A 22677-nucleotide genomic window follows, 5' to 3' on the forward strand; every position below is an offset into this window, starting at 1 on the left:
TATATATATATATATATATATATATATATATATATATATATATACATATATATATATGTACATATATATAATATATATATATATATATTATATATATATATATATATATATATATATATATATATATATATATATATATATATATATATATATATATATATATATATATATATAAATATATATATATAATCTGATGGAGCTGATTTCCATCTCTCCAAAAATATTTACTTTATTTTTTTTTTCCTTTCGCCGTTGTTTTCTTTATTTTATTATTTTTTTTTTTTTGTCAAATATTGTAATTTTAATTTTATTTCATAAATAAAACATTATTATTATAATTATTATTATTATAATTATGTAATCCTTCCATTTATTTTAAAAGTAAAATAAAACAGTCGAAAAAGCATTCTTTATCAAAAAGATAACTTTATCTGAAAGTCTAAGAAATATGTCAAATATAAAATCGGCGAATAAAAGACATCGGAAGAAAATTGGCGGAATGCCATTCGTTCGCAGCAGCTCTCTCGTAAAATAAGGAAAACGAATCACAACGTTGAAAACGGAAACAGCTTTTTTTTTCTTTCCCGACTTTTTGTTCTCCACAGCTTAATAAAATTTTACGTCAGTTACCAAACGAAACCTCCGAAGGTTTCACGAGCCATACAATCGAAATGTATTATTCCGCAAATGTACGTAGTCCTAAGTTTTACTATCGGAACGCTACAAAATGAAGTGGTTATAATAATTCGGTCAGGGAGAGTGCTACCCAACTAACCCCGGTTTATTTTACGAGATATTATAACCTCATGAGGAATAAGGGCGTCAAATTGACATCGCATAATTTTGATACTTGACACTGAATAATAATTCGGAACTCTGTTGCACGGGATGAAATGATACTCAATTTTATATGGAGAGTAAGCAGCCATGTACATCGTGAATTTATATGAGATTTTTCCCGGAAATGGATAAAAATAAAGTGGATTGGATTTAGATTTTTCCATGTGCCAGCTGATACTGAATTAAACTTGCCACATGTATGCGATCATACTGAGATTAACATAAATATGGGAGAAATCATTATTAAGATTTAGATCTCAAGCTTGTCTCACTCGTTCAACCGCGGTCATGTCAGGTCGTGACGCTCAATTTAAAAAAATATATATAGAATATTTTTTGTTTCTTAGAATATGTATGGAAAAAATATTTTTATATGTAATATTTTAACTCCTTACCTTCCAAAAACTCTTTTGTTTTCAAAACCGTACAATTATTTCAAAGAAAAACTAATTTTTTCAATGCAAAAACGATGTTTTAAGAAAAAAAAAACATTTACGAAAAATGTTACCTGGATTAGAGAAAATAAAATTGCGACTTCACGAATACTTGGCTACAAAGAATGTGATACAAAGAATAAAATTGAAAAATGTTTTATTTTTCATTTACAGGTAAAGACGAAGGAAACCGATTGAAGGACCGAAGGAAGGCATTAACAATTCAAAATGTCGACAAGAAAACCTACCTAAAGAGAAAATCTATCCACTGTTCGTTTCAATATTTACTGACAGATTTTTTCAAATTTACATTTCATCGAGATTTTGATTTGGCGACATTAAGTTTATTTAAAAGGAAACGGAATACTTTAATCTTCAGTCCATTTAATCTTCACATTCGTTTGAAAATGCCATAACTAGGCGAAACAATTGCCACAAAATTGATTTTTACGTGTTTTTTTATTAAACAATAAAATACAACTTAGTAGACTCAAACAATCTGTGTGTGATTTAAAATTTAATACATAAAATACTACTACTAATACGACTACCATCACGCCGTTTCCCCGCAGAGGTAGGCAGGAAGGATGGAACGCCACACTCTTCTGTCCTGACAAACACTCCTCGCCTCCTTCACATCCATACATCTAGTCATACATGCCCTCCGATTACGCAGACTTTTGACACCACGAGATTTTAGGTTCTGATCGATCGATCGAAGTCTTTTTCGGTCGTCCTCGTTCTGTTTTCCCATTCACATTCGCCACATATATTTTCTTAGTCATTTTATCGTTATCCATTCGCTCCACATGTTAATACCACCGTAAAGAACTCTGCCTAATCTTTTCAATTATTCCTTGTTCAGCCTTACATTCCTTTCTTATATCATCGTTTTTAATTCTAACTAACTAACCATCACGACGCTTCTCCGCAGGGGTAGGCAGAGAATCGAACGCAACACCATTCTGTCTTTGCAAACATTCTTCGCCTATTCTACATTCATGCATCTCCTCATACATACCCGACGATTAAAATAAATTATTATAATTAAAAGATGAGGTAGGAACTAAGAGGCAATTGGTGAGATAATGCCAAAAAATCGCTACAGTCTGTAAGGTTTCATTACAATTCAGATGAAACGGTCTTACTAGAGAAAAATAAGCGCGTGTTCAATCCAAAGTAGATACTTTAGCATATCCCCAAAGCGAGACGCTGAGTAGAGAGAGAGGGGGAGAGAGAAAGGGAGGGAGAGGTGTTACTCATACATATTAAATTGAATCTCATCAAACACCATATTCACGATTGGCCAAGTTACAAGTTATACAATTTAATAATGAATTAATCTACCGTTGTCAAAGTACCGGTATGGAGAAAAGCAATGTATTACTTTACACACACTGTAGGATGTTGTATTCATAAATGATGTTTGTACAAACTCGTGTAGAGGGTGTTGAACATGGCGAGAGCAGATATCGCCCACTCCTTTCAAGAACGTCATAAATCAAAAAACTTGATTTTTCAGGAGAACGAATTTAAAGTTTAAAAATATAATACAATGTATTAAAAATAAATATCAAGGCACTTATTGAACTTTTTACTGTGGAACAGATCTTTTTGGGTAAAACCTGAAGGTTTTTTCTCCATTTGAAAAATATTTAGTATATTTAAAAAAATAATTAAACAATACCTTTTCTTCAAAACGTAAAAATAACTTTTCTGCCCTGTAGCGGGTAAATATTAAGTTTAAAATATGCCTCTTTTGCTGGGATATAGTACATTCTCTGGGCATTCCGAAAACATGCACAACTGAAAATTGACGATTTTTGATTTATGACGTTCTTGAAAGGAGTGAGCGATATGGGGAGACTGTGCAGTACATATTAAAGGCAAATATTAAATAATAAATTCCGTTAATCTAATTTTTCTATAAACAGTATTAGTGCATCGTAAAAACTGACTGAAAAAATGATAACCCTTCAATAACTGATAAGGAAAGCGCTTTTTTAAAGAAAAAAATACATTACCGGCGCTTTTTTAAAAAAATTAAGAAATTACTTCGAAACATTTTATAATAAATATAGTAAAATTGACAAAAATCGGCAGTACTTTAATGAATTAAAATTCACTTTTCTTACTTAGGGCGTTTGTGCATTACACGGAATTTTACCGTCCCGCACTTCAGTTAGCGTGATAAAACGATGATTAGCATGAATTGGCTTGTGATTTTTTTTGTTCATCTTTCTTCGGATCGGTGCTCTTGGTCGGTGCGTGAACGCGTTGCGCGTAAATTCGATCACGCTAAACTGTCGTAGTCGCTTTTATTTTTCAAAACCGGACTGCCGGACGGTGAAATTCCGTGTAGTGCACACGCTCACTAAGTGTAGGAATTACATCATTTTTTATTTTCTTTTTCCTTTTAATCTTCTATCATCCCGATATTTTAGTACAGTTAAGATGTTTTTGGTCCCACCTGTGTATACAATTAACATTCTCTGGCAAAATTATTGTGATCATTTAAGAATGAATCCCATTTCGACTGCATTCAGTTTACGTTCATCCTTGTTTTGCCAACTCATTGCTTTATTTTTATACATTAGAGAATTTTTATAGTTCCATAAGCAATTTACAGATTTTGAGAGATAATGAACACTTCGTATATTTTAAATCGCAGTAAATTAAGAAGAAAAAAATATATTTTTACGTGTTTTAAAAAAAATACATTGAGTTTTTATTTTTCTTTTTCTACAAACATTTTTTTTAAAGATAATATTTGTGTTTTTATTATTTACACAAATATTTCAATTTCATACTATTTATGTGAGCCTAAACGGCTCATTATTAGAAATAGGTATCAAATTGTGGTAGAGTGGGTTCGAACCGAGTCTCTGACTTAAGAGTCCGCGACACTAACCGCGGGACCACAACCCGACACTTTTAAAATGCATAATACATGAAACATTTGTTGATTTTTTTAAATTCCCGTCATCATCATATTTTTTAGTAAATAACCATTATGAAAAGATACCAAAGCAAAAAAAGCAAGAATGAAAATATTTCAATTATTTGACTCAATAATAGTAATCTAATTATTACAACATTGAACGATTTATAAGATTTTCGAAGAGACCGTTAATCCTTAAGGATAATATTGTAAAAAAAAAACCTTGGGTTTATTAACAAAACAAAAGAGATAAACAAGGCAGGTATATTTTTTATTTGTTTTATAAGCAGAGGAAATATCTCAAATACTTGAATAATCGGTGTGTATCTATAAGATGTATGAATGTGGAAGAGGCGAAGATTGTGAGCAAAGACAGATTGGTGTGGGGTTCTATTCTCTCTGCCTACTCCTGCGGAGATGCTGAGTGATGGTTAGTTAGTTAATTTTATTCAAATACTTTTTATTCCAATAATTTAATCAAGTGATCATGATAATATGATCGTATTCTGTACAGTTTCACGTCTTATACGTACATGCAAATTGATAATTATGCAAGCACATAATAATTATCTAGAGGCCCCTTCGAACCGTCGAACTTGTCGTTTGCTTAGCGCCAACACTGATCTCAATGAGTTAATTACGATATACACATTTATAATTCAGAAAATTGGCAAGGGTTTTGAATCAATCAAATATTTACGCCTGAATTAATCGTCATAACAAGAGTAACGACGATTTGGCGTAAACAACGTAAAAGTTTTGTAGCTGAATTGGATTGTTTATGTTACTATAAAGTACAACTTTTACGTACTACATAATAGCCGTGAAAATTTTACCGCATCGTAAAACTGTTGAAAGATATTAGCAACTCGCTCGACGCAAAATAATGTAACAGATAGATCATGATAGCACTTATAGTGGGTACTTTATTAATATGTGCATACAAAATGAAGGCGTTATACATATCGCTCACTCCTTTCAAGAACGTCATAAATCAAATAACTTGATTTTTCAGGAGAACGTTTTCAAAGTTTAAAAATATAATACAATGTATTAAAAATAAATATCAAGCCACTTATTGAACTTTTTACCGTGCAACAGATCTTTTTAGGTAAAACCTGAAGGTTTTTTCTCCATTTGAAAAATATTTAGTTTATTAAAAAAAAATAAACAATACCTTTTCTTCAAAATGCAAAAAAAACACTTTCTGCCCTGTAGCGGGTAAATATTAAGTGAAAAATATGCCTCTTTTGCTGGGATATAGTACATTTTCTGGGCATTCCAAAAACATGCACAACTGAAAATTGACTATTTTTTATTTATGACGTTCTTGAAAGGAGTGGGCGATATGTAAAGTTAATTAAATTCGATTTTTGGGTGAAGACACAAAGACAGTTTAGTAAGAGAACCAGACATATAATTGTATTAGACCAATGGATAATAATACTTTTTCATGCTGTTTTCTTCTAATGCTTTTCCACAAACAGTGATTAATGTTACCGCAAAACGCAAGTCTTAAAATGTCTAAAATAATCCTACTCCGATTTGTACCAAGCTACAATAATTTAACAAACATTATGTTTTATACTTCTATCAGCTACCCAAAAGACAAAAACATTTCTTTCAACAAAATGTTGAAAGAAAATGATCGAGGCTTACCTTGAAAAAATTGCCGAAAAAAAGTATTCGTAAATTTAGAAATTGTATTTAATAATGAAGGGTCGCTTGTCCTGGCTCCAATTATTTCCAAGGTTCATTTAATTGCGATGCTTTGAATTTTTTTGATGTTTGACGATGTCTCCTAACGACGCTTCTTTAATTCCATCCTATCAATACCTCAAAAGTTCACATCTTTTGTTGTTTTTAAATATCGCGCAAATAAAAGACAAGTAATGAAAAGAAAATTAAAGACGAAACGAGGTAAAAATCATTGATATCGTTATTATTTTCAAACTTAATACAGTAGTAAAAAAATGTGAAATTATTTTTATACGACAGCTTAATCTTTATCTCGATTTTTTAGTACCTCGTTAAATATCGTAATAACGTATTGTTACGTCCCGTTTTCATACTAAAAATCGTAACATAAAATACCAGATGTGTTATAAAAACCTCAATATTAGTCGAATAAAACAACATTGGTTTATTTGCTAAATAATGTTTTAACGTACAAAGTTACTTTTGCTTTTTCCAGTCGACATCCTTTGTGTTCGTATCGGTATTAACTTAATAAATACATTTTAAAAATTAATTTTACATAGTAAATACCACAATCTATTTAAATCTATTGTGAGACGTCTTTTGGTGCATTCCGCATTATTTTCAAACACCGTATGTGAAACTAATTCTATATTTTAGAGTTGGGTCCTTGGGGCTTTGAAGGTAGAAACGCATCGAAATACGTGTCACAATTGATTTTAAGAAATAATGATATTTATTAAGTAAAACTTAAATTATAAATGGATAGATTTTACCGCAAAGTAATTGCCGAACCAATCAATGAAAATAATAAATACAATTCAAAAATTATACTAACTAGACGGATATATCGACGATGATGTTCATGTAGTAATTCTGAGTATATATTCCAGTTGAAAGATACACAGTTGTTCAAATTCATAAAATCACAAAATAGAGATACACTGTAATCTTAAATAGACACAATAGGATATAATAAGAGTAGTCAAAAAACTGTTTTTAAACACAGACCGAGCACATGATCGCCTGATCACCTGGACTGACTAACACACTACTGATAGCGAATGAATAAATGATGAAAAAAGAGATACATCGTTCCCGTTAATGACCGAGAATATGGTAACTTCTCGGTACCGTTTCGCTCGCAATGACTAAACGATTCGCAGAACACACCGACCTGTCTTCAAAACCAAATAAGGAAGGCTACTATACACTTTGATAGATAAATAACTAGCAGTAGAAAAAAAATAAAAAGAAGATTCACGAACTTTACAAAATTAAAGAACATTGTTTTAACCACTTTTTTATTATTAGTACACTTTAACCTACCGGTTTTGACAAGAACCTTGTCATCATCAGGGTTTATTAAATTCTTTAACATTAAAATACTCGTGATTAATTACATTCCCTTACCAAAAACTAAATCCTAAATGTTATTGTGCATTGCGTAGCAACTTTAAATAACAACTAATGAAATCACCCAAAAAAACAGTATGAAGCGGTAGGTTAAAGTGTACAAATAATATTTAAAAAATCGCTAAAACAAAGTTGATTAATTTCATAAAGTTCATAAAATGTGCCAAAGTATCTGCGAAAAATATTCAAGAAGAGTCTACGAGTCTTTTTTGTATTAATGTGAGTGATGTATCGGCTAGGGCATTTTCAATCACATCGCCCGAAACAGCTTCGATTAAAATACGTCTTAAACGATATTGAAGAGGCGAGCTAGGCTAGCGCAGCCTATAAATTCGCCCATAGTTTAAAAATGCTCGCATTTTACAAAATCCTCGCTACCATTCCTCGAGGAAAATGTAGAATTTGAAGGGCGACTGACTGACATTTGAAAAGCGATTTCGCCAAGCGAGATATTTACACAAGTAGATATTTGTCTGGCCGTTGCTTTTTTTTCTGGATTACTATGCCAGTGGTGGGTCGACAGTCGAAGTCCTACTTCTCTTTTTTGAAAAGTATTCGCTTATGATGCATATACGCATGCTGATAATGTTAAATGGACATAATGGTTGTCCAATCAATGTAAAACCGTTGCATGAAATATAAACAAATAATAATTAGTCAATATGAATTCTTATTTGGGCAGATATTTCGATTTTCATTTACTTTACTTTACTAGTTGAACACAATCATACATTTTAGATTATCGCTACTCAAAAATACACCTTAACCTTTGCGCTCGAATGCCGCCATAGAAGCGGCATGGATGTTTTGCAATACTACTCGAGTGTCGCCGCTTTGGCGCTCAGAAAATAGTCTTATTCCTCAATATTTTTAATATTTTGATTGTTTACTTTTCAATAGAATAAAACCAGAATCACATAAGTACCATTCAGTTAATTGAGTTGGCGGTATGGACATACCAAAATCTTTCGAGTGCAAAAGGTTAACTTACTTTCAATCATTCAAACCCTTGTCCGCACCCCAATGGTGCATAGGGCACTGCATCATATAAACGCAGTGTTATCTTGATCGTTAACTCATGAAGGAAAGGTGATCAGCCCTCCGCTTGAGGTACCAGTCCAGGGTAGTACTGAATAAATATTAGAGTGAAAAAATCCCCTATATTTATTTGACCCCCCCCTGGGATTCGAACCCGGTACCTCCAGAACGGTGGCCAAGCGTGCTGACCATCACACTACGGAGGCGAACTTACTTAACATTACGAAAATGAATGAAAAAGTTTAATAAGTTTTTAGCAACAATGTAGTTCTGTTTTTTTCCACAAATTCTCCTTAACTAATAATAGCCTCAATGATGTAAAAAAATGTGTTTCGAGTGACCTTTTTGTGTTAAAAGGTAGAGAGGTGATACGCGATAGTGAGGGCTTAATGTACTAAGGAAATGAATTTTACCCTCTTCCTTCGAAGTACACGGACGTATGCATATACGAGTATTAACAGTGTAAAGGGAGTGATACCAGAATGGGTATATTTTAAGTATTATATGCGAGAGGAAACACAAGTTTCCCATTAAACTTTGCTCACCACACACTTACAAAGGTAATATTATTCCGAAACTAGGTTTCCTCAAACCTTGACAACAATGTTCCCTCTATTTAACCAACAACAAACAACAGTCTCAAGAAAACTCATGTCAAATTACTCAAACCCTCAATAAATTAACTGAGTAACCGTTTTAAGGTGTTCTACTGATACGTTTTAGAAATACAAATTTAACAACAAAAAAATCTGTTACGAAGAAATTTTCGATGGCTTAAAATAAAATACATAATTTTTTAAACGATATTATTATTATAATAACCCTTATCCGCACCTAATGGTGCATAGGGCACTGCATCAATTGACGCAGTGTAATCTTGATCATTACTTACATGAAGGCAAGGTGATCACTCTTGCGCTTCAGGAACCAGTCCAGGGTAATATTAAATAAATATTACAGTGTTAAATCACTTATATTTATTTTCACCTCCCCCCCTGGGAATCGAACCCGGGACCTCCAGCACGGTAGCTAAACACGCTGACCATTACACCACGGAGGCGGTATTAAATCATATTTTGTATATTAAAAGTACCGTAGAACGGGGCTACTTGAACTTTGATGTGTTACTTGAGCCCAGTACAAAAAAAAATAGATAGTGGTATCGATCGAAGTATCGTGACAATAAGTGTCACCTGTCAGGGAAACAACGCATCATGTCGACACGTTCATTATTGTAGACCAAATACAGATTTATTTTTTTTTTGTACTGGGCTCAAGTAACACATCAAAGTTCAAGTAGCCCCGTTCTACGGTATTGTTACATACTTTGCGGTATGGTAATAAAACACTCTCCTTATCATTCATCGTTCACTTCGTGTAACACCACTTTAAAAAAACACTACTTCAGTTGACCTGATGATGGAATGATTATTCCGAAACCGGCAGTCATGAAGTAGTGTTTTTTAAAGTGGTATTACACAAAGTGAACGATGAATTATATGGAGAGTGTGATATAAAATCAGTTTAAACGTTTCCACGAAATAACGACATCACCACTTAGGGATATTCAAGTATGACCCTTGGTCACATATTATTATTTATCTGCCTTCCGTCACATGTGTTTATTTATAAATTTTGACCAAAAGTAGATAGCGTCCGAAGAAGTAACCGAGAGGATACGTCATAATTTAGCCCCAGCCGTGCTCGTCTTGTCACCAAACTGCTGTTTCCTACTATTCTAACGATTGGTTCATTGCTCTATACGTGGAAGCCTCCTCTCGGCATGCCTTCAAGAATGTCCCGGTAGCTTCCATGGCCATTTTCTAAAGTATCAATCTTACCGTTAAAGGTTTATTGAAAGGTCATTTCATTTTGCCAAGAAACATAAAAAAAAAGGAATAACCCTCAAAGCCTCTATTTTAGAGACTTGTCTACAGGTAGGATAGTGAGGATAGGGAGGGTAAATGTGAAAAATACATCCCAAACACCCAGCCCAATTGAAAATAAATGTATCTTAAATTATTTTTCCAATTGTCGGGAATAGAACCCGCGATGTCAGTTTCGCAGTCGAGGGTCTACTCAACTACGCCACAGCACCTGTCACAAATTCTTCATAATAATACAAAATAAAAGTAAACCCGCGTGATGTATCGCAGACTCTACAGAGCGGAGAGACAAAGGTACAATATAATAATATTATTAAGGTGAGATTTCCCAGCAGCGCACAGTGCGTTATTTTGGCAATCTAGGGGTACTTTATTATTACGCTTAAAGTATACCGGTTTTAGTAGGTTTTTGGATACTATCACTTATAAAATACATGATTGAGTGAACATTTTGTATTTATCTTATAGTATTTCTAGAAAGATATGATAAAATGGGTATTAAAACAACTTTCATGCTTTATGAAAAGAGGTCACAGTTAAATGTGTTTGTATTACACTTAAATGTTTTGGCAGATATTAACATTATTTAAATATTTGTTGTAGATGCATATATGCATAAAACGTCATCACCAATGTTTGTAAAAGAAAGGTATATATTCGTATATGAGGCCAGGAATTATTTGAAAATGGAGAATATTCAAGTTATGTTTTATTCAGAATCACTATTATTTAAATATTCTTCAAATTCATTAAACTCATATTTTAAGTTCTGTTTGAATAGATAAACATGATCACATGGCATCGGATACTTTACCGTCTATCATACAAAATTCATCGTAAGCTTCACGTGCATTTTTATTTCATTCACAAGTATTTTTGTTGGAGAAAGTGTCGTAATTTCATCCAAATTTTTTTCTTTCATCAACTTCTGTAGTCATTGTGTTCACCGTTTCTTTAATAAAAACCAATTAAATGGGGTGCCAATATCTAGTCGACAATGGTGCACGATTTTGCCAAATATATTTTTTGTTGTGTTTAACAGTTCCACTATAAGTATACATATTTGTATTGACATCATAGTAATACTAAACAATTTTTTGTCTGTATGATGGTCTTCTGAAAATTTTGTCGGTACCTATTTTGTCGGCACCATGACAGACCCACTTTAGAATTTTATTTTAACTAATGTTTTTCGAGTAACAAAGAGTTTCAAGCACTTCTTCTTGAACCTTGGATAATCGCGCCCCAGTATGATCGTTAACTGACTAAAGCGGAATTTCAGCTAAAATTTCATTGATGGTGATTGCTGGAGAATTTCACAGATTCTTTCGCTTAGTAAGGTGGATATTGTTTCCTATTTATATCTATCATTTGTTGCCTTATGATATCATACTGATGGGTTTTTAGATTATTTTAAAGGTAGTGCTTAATCCGCAGATAATTCGGCTTATTTTTTATTGAAATATTTTTTTATTGTTAGGAAGGCAGAAGATAACTCTCTGATGAAGGCGGCAGAATCTCTTTTTCCAGTTTTTCTCAGTTTGATTACTGTGGCCGAGGACAACTCTTGTTGGGTTGTTAATTTAACATGATTTTGTATTTTTCGTTTTTTGACCTTCGATGCACACGATTCAAAAACCTTTCAAGGCCTACAAGGCTTACAAATTGAGCTATTTTTTAAAGTACTTGATAGATCTTGAGTAAAAATGTTAGAAAACATAAGATTTCCTTGAATAATCTATAAAGAATTTGAACTCAAGAATTGTTTTCGAGATCTACCCGATTTATTCCACTTTTGCCCAATTTTTTGACAAACACTTCTGATTTTTGTTTTAAAACTAGTCAAAATCTTAAATAACACTGAAAACATATTAAATTGCTCCAAAATATATGCAATTATGGCTTCAACTCTCACGCGTTTCGAATCTACGACCCATATGTCAAAAATAGCCTGACGAGAAATTTACGTAGTCATTCTGAAATTGAGAAAAAAATGTATGGGTATGGCAAGTTAAGCAAAAAGTTATTATATATGCTAATAAGAATATAAGTTAAGCTTTTATAAAAATACTGTCATAGTACGGTATTTTAGGGTATGGCATACTAAAAGCCTAGTTATAATTGGAATAAACCAATTATAATTTATATTTACGAGCTATAAGTTCAACAAGACTTTGCAGGCTAATGAAATAATATTTACTCAAATAAAAACACGTACAGTATACCTTGATAAATTAATACTATAAAAATATAAACAAATATTACACATACATAACACAAATTTATAATATGATGACTCAAGCGACTGATGCGCATTCGTTTAAAACCGCTCACCCCCAACGGCGCGCTGAAGCTCGGGTTTCCGATACGATTATGTATTTTTCGGAATGACTTAATTTAAAAATAATTAAACAGTTTTGTAAAATGGTTTGTTTTCTATTGGAATAAAATATTTTTTTCAAAATATAAGCCATCGAAAAAAATAATAAAGTTCCGCTAGATTGCCAATATAACGCACCGTGCAGCGGACGGAAATGGAGGAAATGAATTTATCATCGAGCTGTCGCCGGGAACACAGGAAGGCGGGATGGGAAGTGATGAAGGGTCTGCGTTTATTGCAATTCACTCAAGAGAAAAGTATGCCACAATTTACTGAGTACATGAGAGAAATGTACCTATTTTATGAGGGAAACCAGCGGTTACAACACATCAATTCAATATCCGAAATTCAATACAGGTGAGAGAAAAAATAACAAAATATTTTGTCAAATATACAAAAGCAAAAAGGTTAACTGCCTTGTCGAATTCAGAGAAGATACATTAATTAAAAGTATCGCCTAATTTTAAAAAAATCCATTTTCTTCTTTCCGTCATATTTCCGTCAGTTCCGAAACTTTTTCAGTCTGGCGCCTCTCTATCAATATTTCTCATCAAAGGGGAAAATAAAATCGCCAGAATGTCCCATCATTGGTAGATCTTACTTCTTAGCACTACTATCTGTCTCTTTGGGCTTATTATGCCCTGTAGAAGTCTTCTAGAATGCCCACAAAGGGGCATTATACTTTGAGAAATACTGGTCAAAATTAATGACAAATTTTAGATGGCTGAAACATCGTCAAAACGGAAAGGTAAAATTGAGGCAGATAAACAATCCGATTAAATCTGTACAAATTGAGTTTCGCTTAACGTTACCATTTTCCATTCTCAATATTGTATCACAATTAGGAAATATAATGCCTGAATCCCTAAGGATTTTTAGTCCCGTTGGTCCCGGGATTAGGAGCTTCCAGTCCCGGAGTTTTTGGGATTGAGAGAAAATTTCTTACGTATTTAATACTTTAAATCAAAGGACTCTACAACAATTTTGAAAACGCAAAACCAATAAAAATATGATTTATAAAAATAAAACAAGAATATATATTACGAGCTAAATATCAAAAAATCATAGCAAAAGATCATCTGAATCTAAGATGACTCCAAACGCGTTAACAGAAATCTACCGATATACATGATAATTCTGATTTTCGACATTGTGTTTAATTTTTTTTGTAGTTGAATCGTATTGCTAATTCCTTTTAATTATTTATACACATAAAGAAATGCAAGTTCTCCTTACAGAACGCATTGAATGTTTAACTATGTTTCGCTAAATAAACATCTCATCTTAGCTTTTAAAACGAATTATATTTTTTTCGTTTGGAAATAAACAACAACAAAAATATCTACGTAAGATAAATTAATGATTTTTTTATGAAATGCTTTTTCATGAAAATCATATCCCTTGTTTAAATTTTGTAAAATGTGCCCTCGGCACGGGAAAAATCAGTAAGGGCACGTTACCGTAATCTGTAATTTGTAATTATGTGTATGATGATAATAACTAAAATATACGCAATAGTTAATGATTAATTTGACCTTCGAAACGCTAATCAGATTATTTAATAAAAATATTCAAGAAAGATCGGATTCTTAAAATATTCGTTTGTTCGGAAATAAATATTCCAGGGAAGTCGTTTCAACAAAAATATATGAGATCCAAAAAGAAGTTAAGATTTTAACCCGAGTAAATTCGACAACATTCAGGCGACTCGGAAATGAGGACATTAGTTGATTCGCGTCACGGAGCAGACGCCGCGCCGACCACGTCCGCGCACCGCGCAGTACGCGCCAGGAAAAAACAATTAACGCCCGTCGCAACGTATTTAGGTGGCCCTAATCGCGCGAGATTACAGATCCAATTACCCTCGTATTTTAACATGAATCGTAAACCAGCCTTCTAACCTGACTGATTATAATAGTACAGAAGAATTACTCCAGAGGCAGATACTCGATACCACCATACAAACAACATATTTGTGCATAATTATATATAATGACTTTGCATTAAGGGTTTACTTTTAAATATACAATTCAGTACGCGAGCGCCTGCGCGAGAAGCCACGCGTGTTGTTCGCGCACTTTTTTGTTAGAATATATATTAGAATTGGATATTTTTAGAATATATATTGAAAAAATATTTTGTATTTTTTTTTAACTCCTTACCAATCTTCTTTTCAAAACCATAGATTTATTTCAAAGACAAACTTATTTTTCAGATACAAAAAACGGCGTTTAAGTTTAAAAAATGAATTACGTTTAATGTTAAATGACGTGGGTGATGATGGGCTATCGATTAACCCGCCTTAGGTGTGCAAAAACAGTTAACATATTGTTATAACATTATTTGAAAATACAAATTTCATCATTTTCCAAAGGAGACAATTTAACTTTTGATAGTGAGTTATTTCAGTCGGCCGGTGGTATTTTTTATTGTTGAATATTTAAATTCATGATATTTGAATACCTGTTTATTTAAGTTAAGAATTTTCCGCACAACAAAATCAGCATAGAGAACACCAATACATGAATAAAAAAATGGCTTGACAAATTGATCACACTTATTATACTTTAACTTTAACGTGAAGCGAATAAACTAAAGTTTGTGCTCCTACTCCATATGAATACACAAAAAGATCAATCGCATACTTAAGTGCGAAGTGGACGGGTTTCACATAAATTGAAGAGACAAAAACGGCCTAATACAGTTTTGACCTTCTTGAACAAATCGTTGACCTTAAAGCGTCGACCTCTGACCTAGGAACGGGTGTAATATTTCAGTGTAGTTGGGCGTAGTTTACCGGTTAGCCACTATCCAATTACCGAGGGATGATAATCTCATGAGGACCCATTAAGGTCAGTTTCGGAATCTGCGAAGTAAACAGATTAAGTCAAAATATAATCGTGTACAACGGCCAGGCCAAAAGGGACGGCGATCACATATATATGCCACGTTTCAACCCAACAAGATAAAATTATGGGGGCAATTCTACCCGGATATTTAATCAAACGGAACAATCACTCTTACTAACTCATTGTTTTTTTTTTGTTGAATGTAAAATTAGAGTACAAAGCGGAAACTAAAATGTTTAAAAAAAATCTAGTTTGAAATTTAAATATTGCAAATTCGCAAATTCGACAGAACTTATTCGCCGGCAAACCGTCGAAGAGGTAAATGTCATTCCACGCCCGATATTTTTAAATAATGTATTTGGGATATTTTTTGTTTTTTAGAATATATTTAGAATAAATATTTTTAAGATTTTTTTTAATCCTTACCTTTCAATAACTCTATTCTTTTTTAAAAACTATAAAAATTATTTCGAAGAAAAACTTATTTTTTCGATACAAAAACAATGTTTTAAGAATAAAAAATAAATTACGTAAAATGTTGCCTAGGTTTAGAGAAAATTAAGTTGCGACTTATCGAATACTGGGCATAAATACGAAACGATAATGAATTTTTAACAAAATCGAACTCTTTAGTAAAGAATCCGTCGTGTACAGACATTGGCCAGTTTTACACGATTTTTCAGTTCTTTGGACACGTGGCGCGTGGCAATGAGGACAGCCTGTAACGACTGGTTGTGAAAAAATGGAGAGGAAGATCCCACACGATGGACCGAACGAGTTAAGACAGTAGCAGGCACCTCGGTGGTTGGAGCGCTACGTGCAGCGCAGTCAAGGGATAACTGGAGAAGAGTCATTGCTTCCACAAGGGCCACAACCCTCAGTAATGAAGACTAAGACGGAGAAGAAAACAATTAAAGGTAGTTATTTTTTAAATATTTTTACTAATATATATTTGTATATAATGTGTCTTGGTTAAAAATGAGTTAAAAATGTAATTATTGTTTTGACGTCCATTCCAACACGATGTTCAATAATGCGCGATGGATTTTTTCTCAATTTTATGCAACTACATACTTCCATAAAGTCAAATTTATTTGAGTCGGTTGTAATACAAATGTTAAATAAATCACCGATACTAAAAATGGCGCTTCAAGTGTTTCCGTTTTTTAGCTTCGATATATATTCTCACAAAGGATTTCAAAGTAATCACGGCCGAACCGGAAAGCTAGATGTAATAAAATGTCGGAAATTTAATACGGTTTGTTGGATTTGAATTTCGCAAATTTTTATCCACTCTCATTTACAAGTACTTGAATAAGAATTATATTCTCGGGGAAATCATTTCATTTCGTATATCAGGAAAAAAAAAAACAGAAAATAAATATAATTAATCTATACTTTCTCGCATCTGGTTATGCATATGAAACAAGGGTTAAATTAATGTAGCGATACAATGATGAAAAATTTATCATAACTTTTGATTGCTATAATGAGGACGTACGAGTATGTATCATAAGTACGTGAAAAATTATATTCCATAAATATGTATAATATTTCTTACGGCACGTTCAGATATTTAAGGCCCAACATACGTTAAATCGCGATTTTATTTTCTTTCAACCCAGGTAACATTTGACGAAATTGATTTTTTTCTTAAAACGCCGTTATGTTTTGAAAAAAAAATTCTCCGAAATAAATATATGGTTTTAAAAAGAATAGAGTTATCAAAAAATCTATTTAGCAGTCTTATTCTTCGTCTAACCATGATACACACCTAATGGTGCATAGGACACTGCATCTTATTGACGCAGTGTTATCTTGATCGTTAACAGATGAAGGTCAGGTGATCACTCCTGCGCTTCAGGGACCAGTCCAGGGTGGTATTAAATAAATAAATAATTTATTTTCACGGTAGCTAAACACGCTAACCATTACACCACGGGGGCAGACCAAAAAAGGAAGGAGTTAAAAATATATATGTATAAATATATTTTTTAAATATGCGTTCTAAAAAAATCGGGCGTGAAGTGAAGACCGGATCTCAGCGCAGCCGGACTGCATATGAATTATATTATTGCGAGTAAGGCCTTAATGGAATATGTCCCGCCTTAATCAATAGCGAGACCGTCTTCAAAGATCCATATTCTTATTTCTAGAAAATAATTCTCACATGACGGCTACAATTTTCTTATTTACGAACCCAAATTGAACGGAGTACAACAACGCGGTGGTAATGGAATATTGGGTATATTATGTTTTCAAACCCTTTTGTGTGGGGTGGAAAGTCGAAACATTCTACATATGATCCTTCCTATTTCAATGATATAAAAGGGATAAGGGTTAATACGTGGGAGTATTCAGAAGGAATTTCCACAAGAAACATAAGTACTTTTTGATTGAATTTATTTAAATATTTACAACATTTTGTACGTGTCCAAATACTTCTTCACAAATAAGGATTTTCTCCACTAAGGAGTTATTTTTACATTTTTGACATCTCAACATAGATGAAGAAGAATATGGAAGTCTTAGTAATTACAGGACTTATGATGTGTCAAAGGCTGGTTAAGATACACAAATCCAAATAAGGATCTCTGGGTCTCTGCTAAACAAAAGCGTTTCCTATCTATCCTAGATGGCTCCAGCGAACTCAAATGTACAGTTTCGTGAGATCAATGATATATACACGAGTTTCTAAAATTTTAGTAGTGTGGTTTGTAAAGTGATCACTCAAACAGCCTATGACACGCCATACGCCAGACGTTAATACCCACACTTCGATATTCTTCATCTTTGTTGAGAGGTCAAAAATGTAGTTGTTTAAATATTTTTGTTCGGAAAATTAGCAGGAACACAAACGGACTAGCTGTCGAGAACAGTAAGTAGCTTTCAATCAAAAGAAAATCATTTTTTGAAGGAACACTTCAGAGATTAGTCGTTAAACCATGCGATATAATATGAATCAGTTTTATTAATATGTGTTCCCGCTTACCTAATAGTTTAACCATTTTGAAAGTCGAATTGATTTATAAAAATGGTTGATTTTATGACGTTACGAATGAATATCATTAGTAGGGACATGGTGGAAACAGACCTAATTATTGTATTATATCTAATAATGTATTAATAATATAAAAAAAACCTAACTACCCATCACGCCGCTTCCCCGCAGGGGTAGGCAGAGAATAGAGCGCCACACCACTCTGTCCTTGCAAACATTCTTCGCCTCTTCCACGTTCATGCATACCCGCATCTCCTCATTCATACCCACCGATTGTTCCGACTCCTAACCTGACCACTTTCAAGTATTTGGCATACCTGATCGTGCCATGTTTTTCTCGGTAATGTATTAAATCTGGTAATTTAAAAAAAAACCTAAATTGTCATAACTATATTGTTAACCCCATATTGTATTAACATGTAAGTATTTTGGCTCAACACAGGCTATGCCCGAAGATTCATAAAATATATTATTAATAAAATATGAAAAATATTTCTATGTAACTAAAATAAAAAAAAAAACAAATAATTAAATCGCATAAAAAATGTTACTACGTACTGCCGTGAGACTGGTCGCCATGCCTTCACTATTTCACAAACAAGATAGCATTGCATATTTTATGTGCAACAAAGTGCCTATTATGTAGGGAGAGAAAACTGTGAACATATTTACAACCACAACAAAAAGGTAAATGCATTTCTCTTGTTCAAGGAGACAATTCATGGTATTTTAAAAATAAATTAATAATAAAAATCAAGAGTGCGTCGACGACATTCGAAAGCAAAGGTACTTTTAAGGCCCAACATACGATAAATCGCACCTTTTTTTTAAAGCCCAGGTAATATTTGACATATCATTCATTTGTTTCTTAAAACACCGTTTTTGTATTGAAAAAAATAGTTTTTCTTCGAAATAACTACATGATTTTGAAAAAAAACGGTAATTTATATTTATTTGAAAGAAGTTTTTAAAAATCAATATTATTTCTAGAAAAAAAATCAAATATATATTCTTAAAAAAATCGGGCGTGAAATGACATCCGGCTCTCAACGTAGCCGGACGCTTGATGAATTCTATTAGTGCGAGTAAAGCCTTAAGAAGAGAAACAACGAAATAAAATTTAAAAAGAGGTTAGGATTTGTTTTTTAAATGATGAGAACGTCGTACCCTTTATTTGGAGATGCGCCCCTGCTAAATATAATACAATGTATAACTTCTAGCCACCTAAATGGTGAGCTTAATTCCTAACTCATCTACGTCACATTAAACCTCTAGTAAAACGGGAGGTAATCCTATCCTATGGTAATATTATATGGAATATTCGCGTTTCGAGAATGAGCATCGGATTATGCCGATGATACGTTTACTTATCTTGTCATATGCTTGTAACAATAGACATGGTATACAACAATGATACTCAACCTTTTTTTCTTCGGGCCGCATACATATATTTGTAAAGCTACGCGGGCCGCAACACTATACTGGTATGACAAAAAATATCATGAAACCCACCACCCCCGTTTTTTTGGAAAACCATTTGAGATTTATAAAAATATGACCAAAACAGAATAATAATAGCGCGCATATTTGTCTGTCAAATGTTTGTTTTTTGGGAATAAATCTAACGTGTGCAGTAGCAACACTCTTATACCAGATCTGATGTTGACACGACAACGACCATCCTCTTCGGGTTTCCATGTCTGTACGTCAAAGTCGAAATAAATCTCAAGGTATACGATTCTATATTTATAGAATGCCAGATTATGTAAATCATGTTCCTGATAATAAATGTGTTGGGGGCCGAACAAAAAAGCTTGGCGGGCCGCAGGTTGAGTATGGCTGGTATACAATATCAAAAATGAAAATAAAACAGTTTTTCAGAAATTTATTGTAATGTTGGTACAAACTGAAAATCTTAAAATAAGGTCCTTATATTTTTTAACAAGAGATCAAAATCGTTTACTTAATATTTCATATATCATTTATGGCATATTATTAACATTCTATTTTATATTGAGTACAAAAGACATCTTTGTTCGCCTCCGTAGTGTAATGGTCTGCATGCTCGGTACCGTACTGGAGATGCCAGGTTCGATTCCCAGGGGGAGAGTCAAATAAATATGTGGTCTTTCACTCTCATATTTACCCTGGACTGGTACCTGAAGCGCAGGGCTGATTACCTTTCCTTCACGTGTTGACAATCAAGATTACACTACTTTTATATGTAATGCAGTGCCCTATGCACCACGGGGTGCGGTTATGCGGGTAAGAAGACAAAAGACATAAAAAATGGGAACAATCAACCTTTTCAGATGTTAGATGTCTACCGTTCTTCATTCAATTATATTCAGAAATAAAATCCAAGAAAATGATTATTTATTTATTACATTTACACGAAATTCGCATTTTAAGTCGGGGTTTTGGACGCTTAGCTCTTAAATACCAAAATATCGCAGGAAGTTCTCAATATAAAGGAGAGTGTTTCCAGACCTTCCCTTACCTTCGCACTCACCCTAGCGGGAGGAAGGGGGTTTCATCCTTGCGGCTACAGAATAAATAAACGCAAAGCCAGGTAATTTCCAACTCTCTTCCTGTTATAATGATCTTTTCTTCATCTTAAATTAAAACACCAAAATTTGCAATGAAATGGTTGACATGAGGAAGAATATAGAAGTCTGGATATTCACAGAGCTTCTAACCTGTCATAAACCGGCTTAATTGGTCACTTAATACACGTAAAACATTGACCATTCTACCCATGATTGACAGTTACACTACTCATTTCTACTACAACTATATATATGTTTACCGTATAAAGGTGGACACTGACCGGAGCATTTCGCGTAACGTAACACGTTACGATGCGAGCATTCAGGCAGTCAGTACAGCGAGCCGAGCGCTCCATCCATAGTTTCGGATGCTCGGTGATGCTCGCCGCGAGCGATGTTACGACGTTATGTTACGACGAAATGCTCCGGTCAGTCTCCACCTTAATTGACATGTTCATTCATATAGGAGTTCTCGGTATCATCTATGGTCGAGTTAATTAAACTTTTTACTAAGCAGGGGCCCTTATTTACGTGTATGCAAGATTCTTTATTTTTTATTATTAAGATTTTTAATTCTATAACATTTTTGTTGAAATCCGTGTTCCAGCTGATAATTGGAGTAAATCAACTAATTTTTCGAGAAAATTAATTACTTCAATCGCAAAAATTTTACATTTTTGTGCAACCGAAAAAAATATTTTTAAAATTTTATAAAACTTGTAGCATTGCAGGTTGACTGATGAAAGTATAGTCTAACAGCGACACTAAAATATATTTGTAGCGGAAAACAGTTTTACAGATAGCGGAATCTGCTATTTTGTAGTATTGATTTATTAGACCTGCAGTACGGATAATATATTCATTACGACGTGCAGCCTTCAAGCCCTCATTACTATAATATGTACAACATGCAGCGTATTCTGTCCCTACATACCGTTATAGTGAAGATATCGAAGGATCAGTTAGTCAAAATATTCTTACATAATATTTTTCTAATCCAAACGAAAATTGTAGGTGTCTCACCTTGACATGAACCATCTATCGTTATTTTTACATGAAAGCAGATGTAAGTCCCAGGGCTTACGACCTGGCATTTGGCTGGCTTAAGCAATCACTTTTAATTTTTTTAAAGGAATTAATTACCCGCAAAGTCTCTACTTTCAGAGGCTTGTCTGCAGGTCTGATAGTAAGGATAGGAAAGGTAAATGTGAAAAATACATCACAAGCACTCAGGCCAATTGAAAAAAAATCCTTGAATTTGTTTTGCAATAGGTGGGAATCGAACCCGCAACGCCAGTTTCGCAGTCGAACGTCTACACAACTACGCCACGGCGCCTGCCAACGCTTGTGTAACGTTCATACAAAAAGAACGATAGATGATTCATATCAAGTTGAGACACCTTTAATATTAATATTTCATCCGTAGGATGAATAATCCAGTGTCTGTTATAATAATCAATAAATAAATAAAAATAATAATAAGCGGATATGTTTGGGGAAAAAGCAGAACTGGTAAATGCGAAATAAAACTGTGCTGGCGGGTGATGGTTTGTTCATTTAGATTGAAGTTAAAACCACAAACAGAACCAAAATGAAATATTCTGGTTAATTTCCATAAATAATTTCCACGCCATGCTTCGTATCA

General features: G+C 33.3%; 1 protein-coding gene across 4 annotated transcripts in view; it reads right to left on the bottom strand.

The window, feature by feature from the left end:
* capt (adenylyl cyclase-associated protein 1) overlaps nt 1–22677 on the bottom strand; it is a 122194-nt gene that overhangs the window by 43567 nt on the left and 55950 nt on the right. The window contains exon 1 of one of the 4 annotated variants that reach the window (XM_088263340.1): nt 6752–6969. The exons of the other annotated variants lie outside the window; for them this stretch is intronic. The gene's annotated coding sequence lies outside the window, so the exon portion shown is untranslated. Of the gene's footprint in view, nt 1–6751; nt 6970–22677 lie in introns of those variants that run through there. 4 annotated transcript variants of the gene reach the window in all.

The sequence above is a fragment of the Brachycentrus maculatus genome, unplaced genomic scaffold (assembly GCF_059751285.1).
Source record: "Brachycentrus maculatus isolate JH-2025_06_01 unplaced genomic scaffold, ASM5975128v1 h1tg000199l, whole genome shotgun sequence".
NCBI classification, from domain to species: Eukaryota; Metazoa; Arthropoda; class Insecta; order Trichoptera; family Brachycentridae; genus Brachycentrus; species Brachycentrus maculatus.